We start from the raw sequence: 10368 nt of genomic DNA, 5'->3' as shown, positions 1-10368 counted from the left end.
ACCTATTTGCATCCAGAGCCCACCCTGCTCCTTCCACCAAGAGTAATAGAATGTTCAGCCCCTCACCTTGAAGCTCAGGTGTATATTCTCCAAGCCAGAAAATCTGCCTACCTGCCGAACATCCTGCAAGGCCAGCGAACCCTGACCTGTTTAGACTCAGCCTAGCAGGCATACTTTTACTCTGTGAGAAAAGTAGGCAGATGGCTCCCAACAGTCTGAGTCTGTTCTTGTTGCTTGTACCTATGTGACTTCAGGGCTGACCAGTTGGCTAACAATTGGGGGGCTTATTCCTGAGAAAGACTAATTGTGCCTCTCTCTTAAGTCCACAATTTCTGGGAATTCTTTGGCTAGGGATGTGACGCCCTGTGAGATCCTCTTTTAAATTATCATATCTGTTGAAAAATTTTTAATTTTTTTTATATTTAAAACAATATTTTATTTTTCTTTTTATTGGATGCTTTTATATATTTACATTTTAAATTTTATCTGCTTTCCCCTCTCTTTCATTCCCCCTCCCTTCTTTCCTTGCTTCCATGAAGTTGTTCTCACTCCTAACCACCCACTTGCACTTCAGCACCTTGGCATTTCCCTACACTGGGAAAACAAGCCTTCACAGGACCACAGGCTTCTCCTATTGAGGCCAGACAATGCTATCCTCTGCTACATATGCAACTGGAGCTATGGGTCTCTCCATGTGGACTCATTCTAATCTTCCTCTTATTGAATAAGCTTCAAATGCAATTAGCTGTTGATTTTAAGTGACCAATAATGACACCAATATCTAAGTGTCATTATTGGGTATTTAGTTATATCTGACCATGCTTGTGGGTACTGAGGTTCACAGGTGTCACTGCTGGGTAGCGCTATTGATTGCTTCCCTCTCTTGGGAGTTTGGAGAGCTAGACTTAAGAAAGGATGTTTCAGACATTGTATTATTCCTCATATCACTGTATTTTGAAACGATCATAAATCGCAGAAAGTATATTTATTTTAAATTATAAATATTTTTCATTTAAGTGTGAAAACAAAATTTTAAAAGAAACACTTTAGACTATGATGCTCTAGTATCCATGAGTCTTTTCCGCAAAATAAAAATAGCACAGCCTAGAAATACAAAAGGAACAAGTAGGAAAGAATGTATGGATCTGAGAATGATTCACAGAATGGAATCTTGGGAAAACCACCCCTTATACAACTATTTCTTATAGTTGCAAAATCAAATAAAATTATGAATAAAACTGCTTGTATGAGATTATGGTTCAAATGTATTTTTTTTAAATTCCTCTCTAAGCAACCAAATGACTGGAGAAAACAATTATTTACTATTAAATTGCAAGATACTGACCAGAAAACATGATCTAAATATTAACAACGATGATGATGATGATGATGATGATGATGATGATGATGATGATGATGATGATGTGTGTGTGTGTGTGTGTGTGTGTGTGTGTGTGTGTGTGTGTGTTTATGGGGGGACGAATTACAAATGTATTGTATCATATTGTGGAAGGTGAAAGCATTTAAAAGTTGGTTTCCTGCTTCTACCAGGTGGTTAAAAGGAAACAAATCAGGGTCAGTAGACTTAGTATGAAGTGTTTTTATAATCATCTTGTCAGCCCTTAAGTAACTTAATTTTCTCTACAACCTTAAGACGAAGGATGTACTAGAATTAACTCAAAATGCAACTACCATCTTTCCCCACTCACCAGATAATAACTGGTACAACTCAGTGTCCTAAGGAATACCAGGTGAAATAAGAAATGGTGACATTTCTGGATGGAAGTTTAAATATATTAAGTATCCATCAGGATAGCCAAACAATTACTTATCCAAGGAAAGAGTTGACATGGTAATTTATTTTCTCATTTTTATATGGAACAAATATTTATAATATACTTTTAAGTGAGAAAACATATTTATGTAAAAAAACAAAACATAACTGTCAATATATAAATTAGAAGAAAATCCACCAGAGACATTCTGAGAAGAAAGAGACAAGTGAGAATTAACTCCCCTACTCACTGGATCTCTTGTGTATCTACTATGGCTTCAGACAGTTTGACCATCTCATTATGGTGATCCAAATTAGGCTTCTAGATATTTCTGTGAGAGCAATGAAAGACTAAACTATATATATAAAAACAATGAACATACTTCGCTGCTTGATCCTTTCAGTGCAAGATAACACGATTGACCTTATGAGAGGGTGATGATCTGATAACACTAAAGACATTCATATAGGTATAGAGACAAAAAGGGAAAGATATAGAAGGCAACCAAGATCATGTGCTTGTGAACCACATGCTCAATGAAAGCCTTATAGAAAAGAAATTAATGAAAAGACAATGTGATACTTCCAAACTCAACCTGCAACTAACTATGGGATTTTCACCCTTTAACCTTTGAGAAGCTTCATGTTCCCACATCTATAATAGATGATTGAAACATTTAAAAATTAACCAAACTGTGTGATTCAGCCTTGTACCCCACTATTAGTCAATACACCAAATGACAGAAATGTTATTATAGAAACATTAATTCCCAGAAATGAAATTCTTACAAATAGTAACTTAGTTAATTACTTTCTTTGAATCATGAGATTTAAGGGACTCAGTAAGCATGAAGAGGAAAAACATGAGAGTCGGTAAAATATTAACTCCAGTGCTAGACTAGGAATGATACTTTTAACACTCTTTCATGCTCCATTAATCAGTAACATTTTCTATCCACACAAATCTTATAACCAGATGAAAACCTGATCACACTCCAGAAACACAGATTAGAAAGATGAAAGTTTTGCTCTCTTTTCTTGCAATGGGCAATGCCTAAAATCCCTAAAAGTAACAGATGTCACAATGAAGATTTCCACTTGAGCACAAATAGAGCATAAAATTTTCATGAACCAATTTTTATATGTAGTTGATTGTTACCTTTATTCTTTACTGGGAAGTTCTCTCTTCATGTTTTAATTGCTTTATATAAAGAGCTATAGTAACAACTGAACAAAGGTCACAGACCTTTCAAACATATGAATGTGTATATATTTTCTCCAAGGATTCTATAGGAAACAGCCTATGGTTTAAGTAAGGTATATAACGGTTGGTGACATCACAAGCTGCCATTAAAAACAGGGTTTAATGTTTCCTGACCAAACCTTTTCTCATGGGAGATCTCCATTCATCTGTGAGAGATATTCACTATTATTCTATTACTCTCCAGGTTGGTAGGCTGAGACTTTAGGAGATGTACCTGCCAAGATATCACAGATAAAAGGCACTGAAATATATCTCCCTTAAGTTATCAGAATTCAAAACTGGAGATAGGAAATGACATGCTATCTTAGAATGGGTTCTCATACATTACCAAAAAGTTCACAATTTAACAAAACTGGCCTATTAAGACAAAAGTGCACATGAAAATATATATAGAGAGGTGTGTATATAAACACACAAATGAAAAGTAAATTAAATTGAGATAATTATAACTAAATATTGGGATAATATCATTTTATTTGTTGACGTTATTCATTTCTATCCAATTTTATGTTTCTTTTTTCAATATTCATTTATTTTTATGTATGGAAGTACACTGTCACTGTCTTCAGACACATCAGGAGAAAACATGGCATCACATTACTGATGGTTATAATCCACCGGGTGCTTGCTGGGAATTGAATTCAGAACGTCTGGAAGAGCAGTCAGTGTTTTTAACCACTGATCCATCTCTCTAGCCTTTGTAAGTTTTTAAAATGAAAATTTGCTGTTTTAAAAATTAGGTCATATGAAAATTTCAATCAGTCTCTCCAGATATAATAAACAATTTTAATACAATTGTATAATGATGTCAATAGAAGATGACAATAGTAACAAAAAATAGTTTAGTTTTCTACCAATAAGTGCAATTACTTTTTTCAGAAATTGGGGAATTCTTGAGAAATTTTCTGACTTAGAAACATGGCCTCTAACTAGATTCTGAACTCAAGAATTTTATGCTCAATCTGGGAATATTGTGAAAGAAAATCTTCTGGTATTAGTTGATTAGACAATAAGCCAGAGTTGTCAAGATTATTCAGTTGTCTTGAGATTTAAATATGGAAGGTAGTTTAAATTCACTACCTGAGAGAACAAATGTGTTAAATACAACCTCACCATTTATAATACAGGATAGCTATCAGAAAAGAAATTACTGGCATTTTTATTTTATTCTAGATATGTCTGTAATTCACTAACATCTCTGGATAAAGCTGTTTAAGCTCTGTGCTTGCCCTCCACTTGCTACTTAAATTCTGGTTTCCTGACACACACTACCCTTAATGAAGGTGCTATAGCTATGGGCAATATGTTTTCCAATCGCATTGTTTCATTTATAACTGGTATTTTAATTATATTCCTAAACTACTGTGTATATGCACATTTAAATATGACCAAAAGTTAAATTAAAAACTACTAAAAACCCTTGAGTAGTAAACAACTTAAACAATTGCCATCTCTTTTAAGTGTGAATAAGACAGATATAAAAGTTGGAGAAAATCATTTTTTAAAGGCAGAGGTGGTGGATTCTCCAAGGAAGCAACATCATCTAGACATAATGGGACTGTTACACATACGAGCCCAAGGAGACTATGACAGAACACAGAATTCCTTCCGAGGGTCAAGCCAAACAAAAAGAATATCGCTTGTCTTTGGTGGAATGTCACTGGTTTTACCAACCACAACCCAGAGCAGGACCCATGATTAGTCTAGTTACACAACTTAGCAGTTAGATCTCTGCATCTACCACATGGGTCTCAGGAATCAAACTTTTATTCTCAGATAAGCATCTTAACCTATTATATCATCTCACCAGCCTGCAATTTTTATTCTCTAAACAGTATTTCTGTAAGTGAATATTTCTGTGTAACAAATATCATTGAATTCAACATTAAGAAGAAATTAATACACCCTCTCTGCCCATGCTCTTAACCCATTTTCTCTGAAAATAAACTTACAAGTGAAAAGATATACTCAGTGTCATGGAAGGAAGGAAGCCAGGTACTTTTGTTTAGAAACCCTCATTATGAGCATAAAATTGGGTCTAAATATCTTTGTTCTTACATTGAAAATGGGAACCAGAAGGCATAAATGAGAAGAATGCACGTAAGAGAGCTGGGGGTTATAGGGGAGATGATATAGCAGACAAATGATCTGAATGCACATAAAAAAAACACAGGGAGGTGGAGATCAGAACAAAAGTGGACATCTCTCCAGATGCTATAAGGAAGAGCTAGAGCTCACATGGGCCACTGCATTACGCCATAAACTGAGGAGTTCCTCATATAGAGTATGTGTGTTCTGAGATGCCAGAGAGTGCATTAAGATATCTTGGCTCTAACTGTGGCCTCTGCAAATGTCAGCACATTTATCATGCTGTTTTGGCGCCACACTACTTAAACCACAGCAAAAGATTTATCTCTTTCCATTTGTGTTTGGGGTCAAAAGCTTCCCCAAAACTACTTCCCCTAGTTTCAAGTTACTTTGTTTATCTGTCTTAAGAGACATATGGTACTCTTCAGTCCCAATCAGGAAAAAGAATCTTAATTAAATTAATTAATGATTTATGAAATGTAAACTCATTAAGTTTATTGATGACTGTATCATTAAAGAACAATCTGGGTAAAAAGGACAACATACAGAGTAAAATTTGGTTTTGAAGTATAAAAATTGAGCTACCTTCTCAAGGCATCCAATAGCTTATTAGAAGTACAACAAACCAAAAACTAAAAGTGTGATTACCATACTTCCAAGTTTTTGGGAAACCTACTAATATATATTTTGAACAAAAGACTGACTATAGAAATTACTCAAAGACAACATATATATTACTATGATTATTGAATGGTTTCACATTAGTAACGTTAATCTTCTGTTGAATTCAGCCTATTGCTGAATTTGTTACTACTACAATCAATATTTTTTTCTAGATCCCAACCTGTGCTCTAAGACCAACTAGAATAATGGGCTGTTTTCCAACTAATTTTAAAAATACATGTTTAATAGCTTAAGGAAAATCTCCTAATTAGCAATTACCTATTTTTATGTCTTTAGGAGTAGATTGATATAGACACAAGCTGGATAGTCAATTAACTTGAACATTTCTGAGTGAATGGAATTTCAAATACATTAAAATCTTTCTCAAGTCCCATTAACTAGTAATGCAAACACCACAGATTATCTTCAAAGAAAGGAAAATAGTTGAGAAAGTTGAAATTTATATGTAAGGCAAGACCATACGTAGGTCAAAATCAGATTCAAATCCTTGAAAGTAGGTAAATACCAGAAATGGTTGGTGTGGGGGAGATGACCAGGAATGGTTTCGTTGGAGAGATAAGCAGGAATGGGGTCTGTAAAGGTTCTAGCATGTTAGGTAGTGGGGCATTGCCAAGTCTCCCATTTGTAAACATGTGGAACACTAAATTGATATTTACAAGTCAAAATCAATAGTGAGTACAGAAAAAAGAGAATGCTATGGTCATATACTGGTGGATGTGTGTGAACACTGCCATGTCACCAGTTAACAGGATACATGCATGTTCTGAATTTACTTTTTTATTGTTTCATAAAGGAAAGCCACAGGCTGTTTTTATGGTGTTTTGGAAAAGATTAGCCATACAAAAATGCTCGTTAAATAAAATTACATTTTTTTACTTTATCATCAAACAATATGCATTCATTGGAATATATTTCATACATAATTCTACTCTAGCAAATTCTATATGTTAAACTAAGTAATTTCCTTAAAACCTTGGCTGCTTCTTCATGGTCTAAAGTATGGCTCTCATGCATGGCACGTGCTTCTTGTAAATCTAGGATTGGTATTTTCATTGTCATGAGTTTTCTACTCTATGATGGTGTGTTATGATTTTGATTTTTCCCACAGTGGGTTGAATTACTCACTTTCTGAGAGATGAAAAGACCATGGTACAGAAGAAGTGGGGGAGGGAATTTAATTTATCTGCTTCTGCCTCATGTGTTTTGTTCTCTTTACAGATGTGCACAGCAAAACTGTCTTTCAGGATGTTTTTATTTGGTAATGTGCCGTGGACACCCTGACATATTCCAGGGCATTCTTTGCATCTAGAGCCTCTTTCATCTAGCATGCTATGCAGATATGCTACTTTGTATGACCAATTCTCACATCTACGAATTTGTATTCACTTCTAAAAGAGTGGGGTATAGTTTTCCTCATTGTGTTTTTAAATAACAAGAAGTAAAACATTTTCTCTAGATTCAGATATAATTACATACAAAGCAGACAATCATATGAGATGTTTAAAATGCACAGTGTTTTTTTTTCTTTAAATGCAGGTACCATAAAAAAATCTCAAACATTTATGGGCACCATCCTTGTAGTCCTTATGAATAAAGTTATTAAAGTGTGCAATACAATGAATATACCAATATCATAGACATATGGAGTATGTATTCTGTACTAATATCGTGGCCCATATGCTCATGTTGAAAATAATTCATCAATAAGAAAGGCAAGAACTTCAGTTTTCATGGATCTTAAGTTGTACTCCCCATCTGTATTTGGTCAACACAAAAGGGCATAGCCAGCCAGCTATGAGACTGCCAACCAGCTGTGAGATAGCCAATGAAAGGCTCAGGCCTTCCATGTCTGTTCCTGATATGAGCACCTGCAACACTACACTAATTTAATATAAAAGTCAGATTCATTTTTAAAATCTTTAGATGTATATATATATATATATATATATATATATATATATATATATATATATATATATATATATAATCCAATTCCCTATCTAGTTTAATCATCTCTCCATATTTTGTGTCCTGACTTAATTACTTAAACACAGAGACTTAAGATACCAACAAATGGTATACAACATAAGACCTTATGACCAAAATGCATAAACACTTGAAATGCCTATTATTGAAATTCATAATACCTCATTCCTGCTTACACTGATAAGCACTTAAGTACGTTTGTTCCTAATGAACATTAGACACTAAATTTTATATATGAACGTACATATAAACTGGAATGAAACAAACATGTCAGACATTAATAGTGTTCAGTGTTAACCACATTTAAATTCCTTATAGCAGCTATTATTTATTTATCTATTGTTTATTTATGGTTCTGGACACTTAACCCAGGTCTGTGTACATGCTGAACAAGACTGATACCAGGGAGCTAACCCTTGGTCCCAGCACATTTAAACTTTAAAACATTGTGTTATTATAACATAAATATACATTTTATGTAATAAGAAAATAGTATCAAAGGCTTGGGAGTAATCAGCTTTTCTGAAATGGCACTTCAAAGAAAATAAATTAAAACTTAATTATAACATATGAGAGGTTACTACACAATGAAAAATGTAGAATAAACACTGGAAATGGCCACCAAGTATAAAGTGAGAGTTGTAAGTGGTTTCAACCTATTCAACCATAAAAGAGAGTTGAATATTTTTGTGACACTGACCATGTTTTTGGATCCAAAGAATGAATCAATTTACATGTGAACCACAGTAACTCATTCCATATAACAATGAATTATGTCCTGGCATGGAGCCCATAACAACAGGGGTTGTGAACTTTATTAAATGAAAGGTTCTGTATGATAAATGTTGTGACCAGTCTTGCTCCAGAGAAAAATCAATCCCGAAGGCAAAGACACTGTTTTTTGGGGATTATGGGTCGCTGGTTGTATCTGAACAGGACATAATCTGGTTTTAAATGTTGCTATGCTTTGTGTAAGGCATTTGGTTGATATCCAGAAGGATGAGGCCTGAAGAGAATAAAGGCTCTCAATTTATCAAAGTTAACTCACGTTCTTCTGGAATTTAAGGGATAATGTTCAAAATAAAAGACCATGTGTGCTACTAAAATTAGAATGTAAGACACTAAAGAACTGAAATCAAATTTTAGCCAAGCTAAGCAAATTTTATTATTAATGTGAATTCATAAACAATGGCCAAGTATATTCAGTAAAGTTGTCCTTACAGAGGAGTGACTTTTGCACGTTGTTGTTTGTCTGCTCTGCATAAAGAGATTTTCAGTCATACAGGATGAGAATCAATAAAGAAAATTTTAAACCAAACATTGCCGGATCTGTAACTGCATTGGAATTAGCTTTAGAGCTCGGTGGTGAGGGTATTCACTTACTAGTCTAGACCTGAGAGCTTAATTATTAACCACAAAGTTCATTTATAGAATCTCATACACATGGTCATTCCTGAGAACTCTCTGCTGTTTATCACCCTTCTCTCAGGGTCGAAAAGGTCATGTAGAATTCCCATGTGAAGAAGGAACATAGCCTCCAGGTCCAAGTTCCACAGGTTGGAATGAAGGTACACTGGCCTGGGAAAGTGATAAGGGGGCAGCAGTTTTTATCTTTCCCAGATCTTGCAAAACATCTCTTTGAAGGCTGTTTCACCCGTGTACAGTCCCATCCCCCTTTCCATTAACAGCTGCTCAGTTATCTCAACAGCTTAGCCTGGGTTAAGTGAATTTACCTTGGTATCCTGAAAGGAAACCAGACCCTTACAAGTTGATAATGCATGTTTGCTGACCCATGGCCAGGGCACGTATAAACTCACTTGAAAAGTTTACTGGGGTCCCTCACTTCCTGCGTTACTTCAGCACTCCACCTTGAGCCAGGGGCTGCAAGGCTCACGTGTCTTCTCCCTGTAATCAGGAACATCTGGGACAGCATCAGAGCCAAAATAAACAGAACAGAACACTTGATTCTGTAAGATTATGCTAAACAACGTTTAAACAGATTCAGATGTCTTTCTGAAGAAGTACAAAGTACCTACTTATACCAGTCCATGTTTATGAGAGACAGACAGACAGACAGACAGACAGACAGGTCATCGTAATAGCTACTCAGTTACTCGGCACAATTTTATAAATTATTTTTCAATAAGGACCTGTTTTTTTTTTTTTTTTTTCACAAGACACAGAGCCTGCTTTCTCATTAGCTTTCAATATGTTGTCTATCGTGTTTGTATTTCTGTCTCTTAAGATGAAAGGCCATCTGTTTTAGTGGAGAACGTTCTGGAAGTGTTTAGTGATCACTGCTATCAGCTTGCTCCTGACTCTCACAAAGCCCTGGCCCTCTTTCTGTCCTGTTTACTGTCCAAGTCTGCACGCACAGAACAGAGGGCATAAACACATCAACAGGGAATGAGAAGGCTGGCTCTTCCATTTTGTTGCAAGATAAATAAAACAATCCAGACAGAAGTGATGAGCAAACCGTGTTTAAAGTGTACTTTTTCTGATAAAAATAGTTGCATTAGATTTCTTCCAAAATTAGCTTTTGTCTTTCTTCTTCCTCATGTACATTTTTGTG

Source organism: Micromys minutus, assembly GCF_963924665.1.
Source record: "Micromys minutus genome assembly, chromosome: 7".
Taxonomy (NCBI): Eukaryota; Metazoa; Chordata; class Mammalia; order Rodentia; family Muridae; genus Micromys; species Micromys minutus.
The sequence above is the reverse complement of the archived record's forward strand: the minus strand, read 5'-3'. Positions refer to the sequence as shown.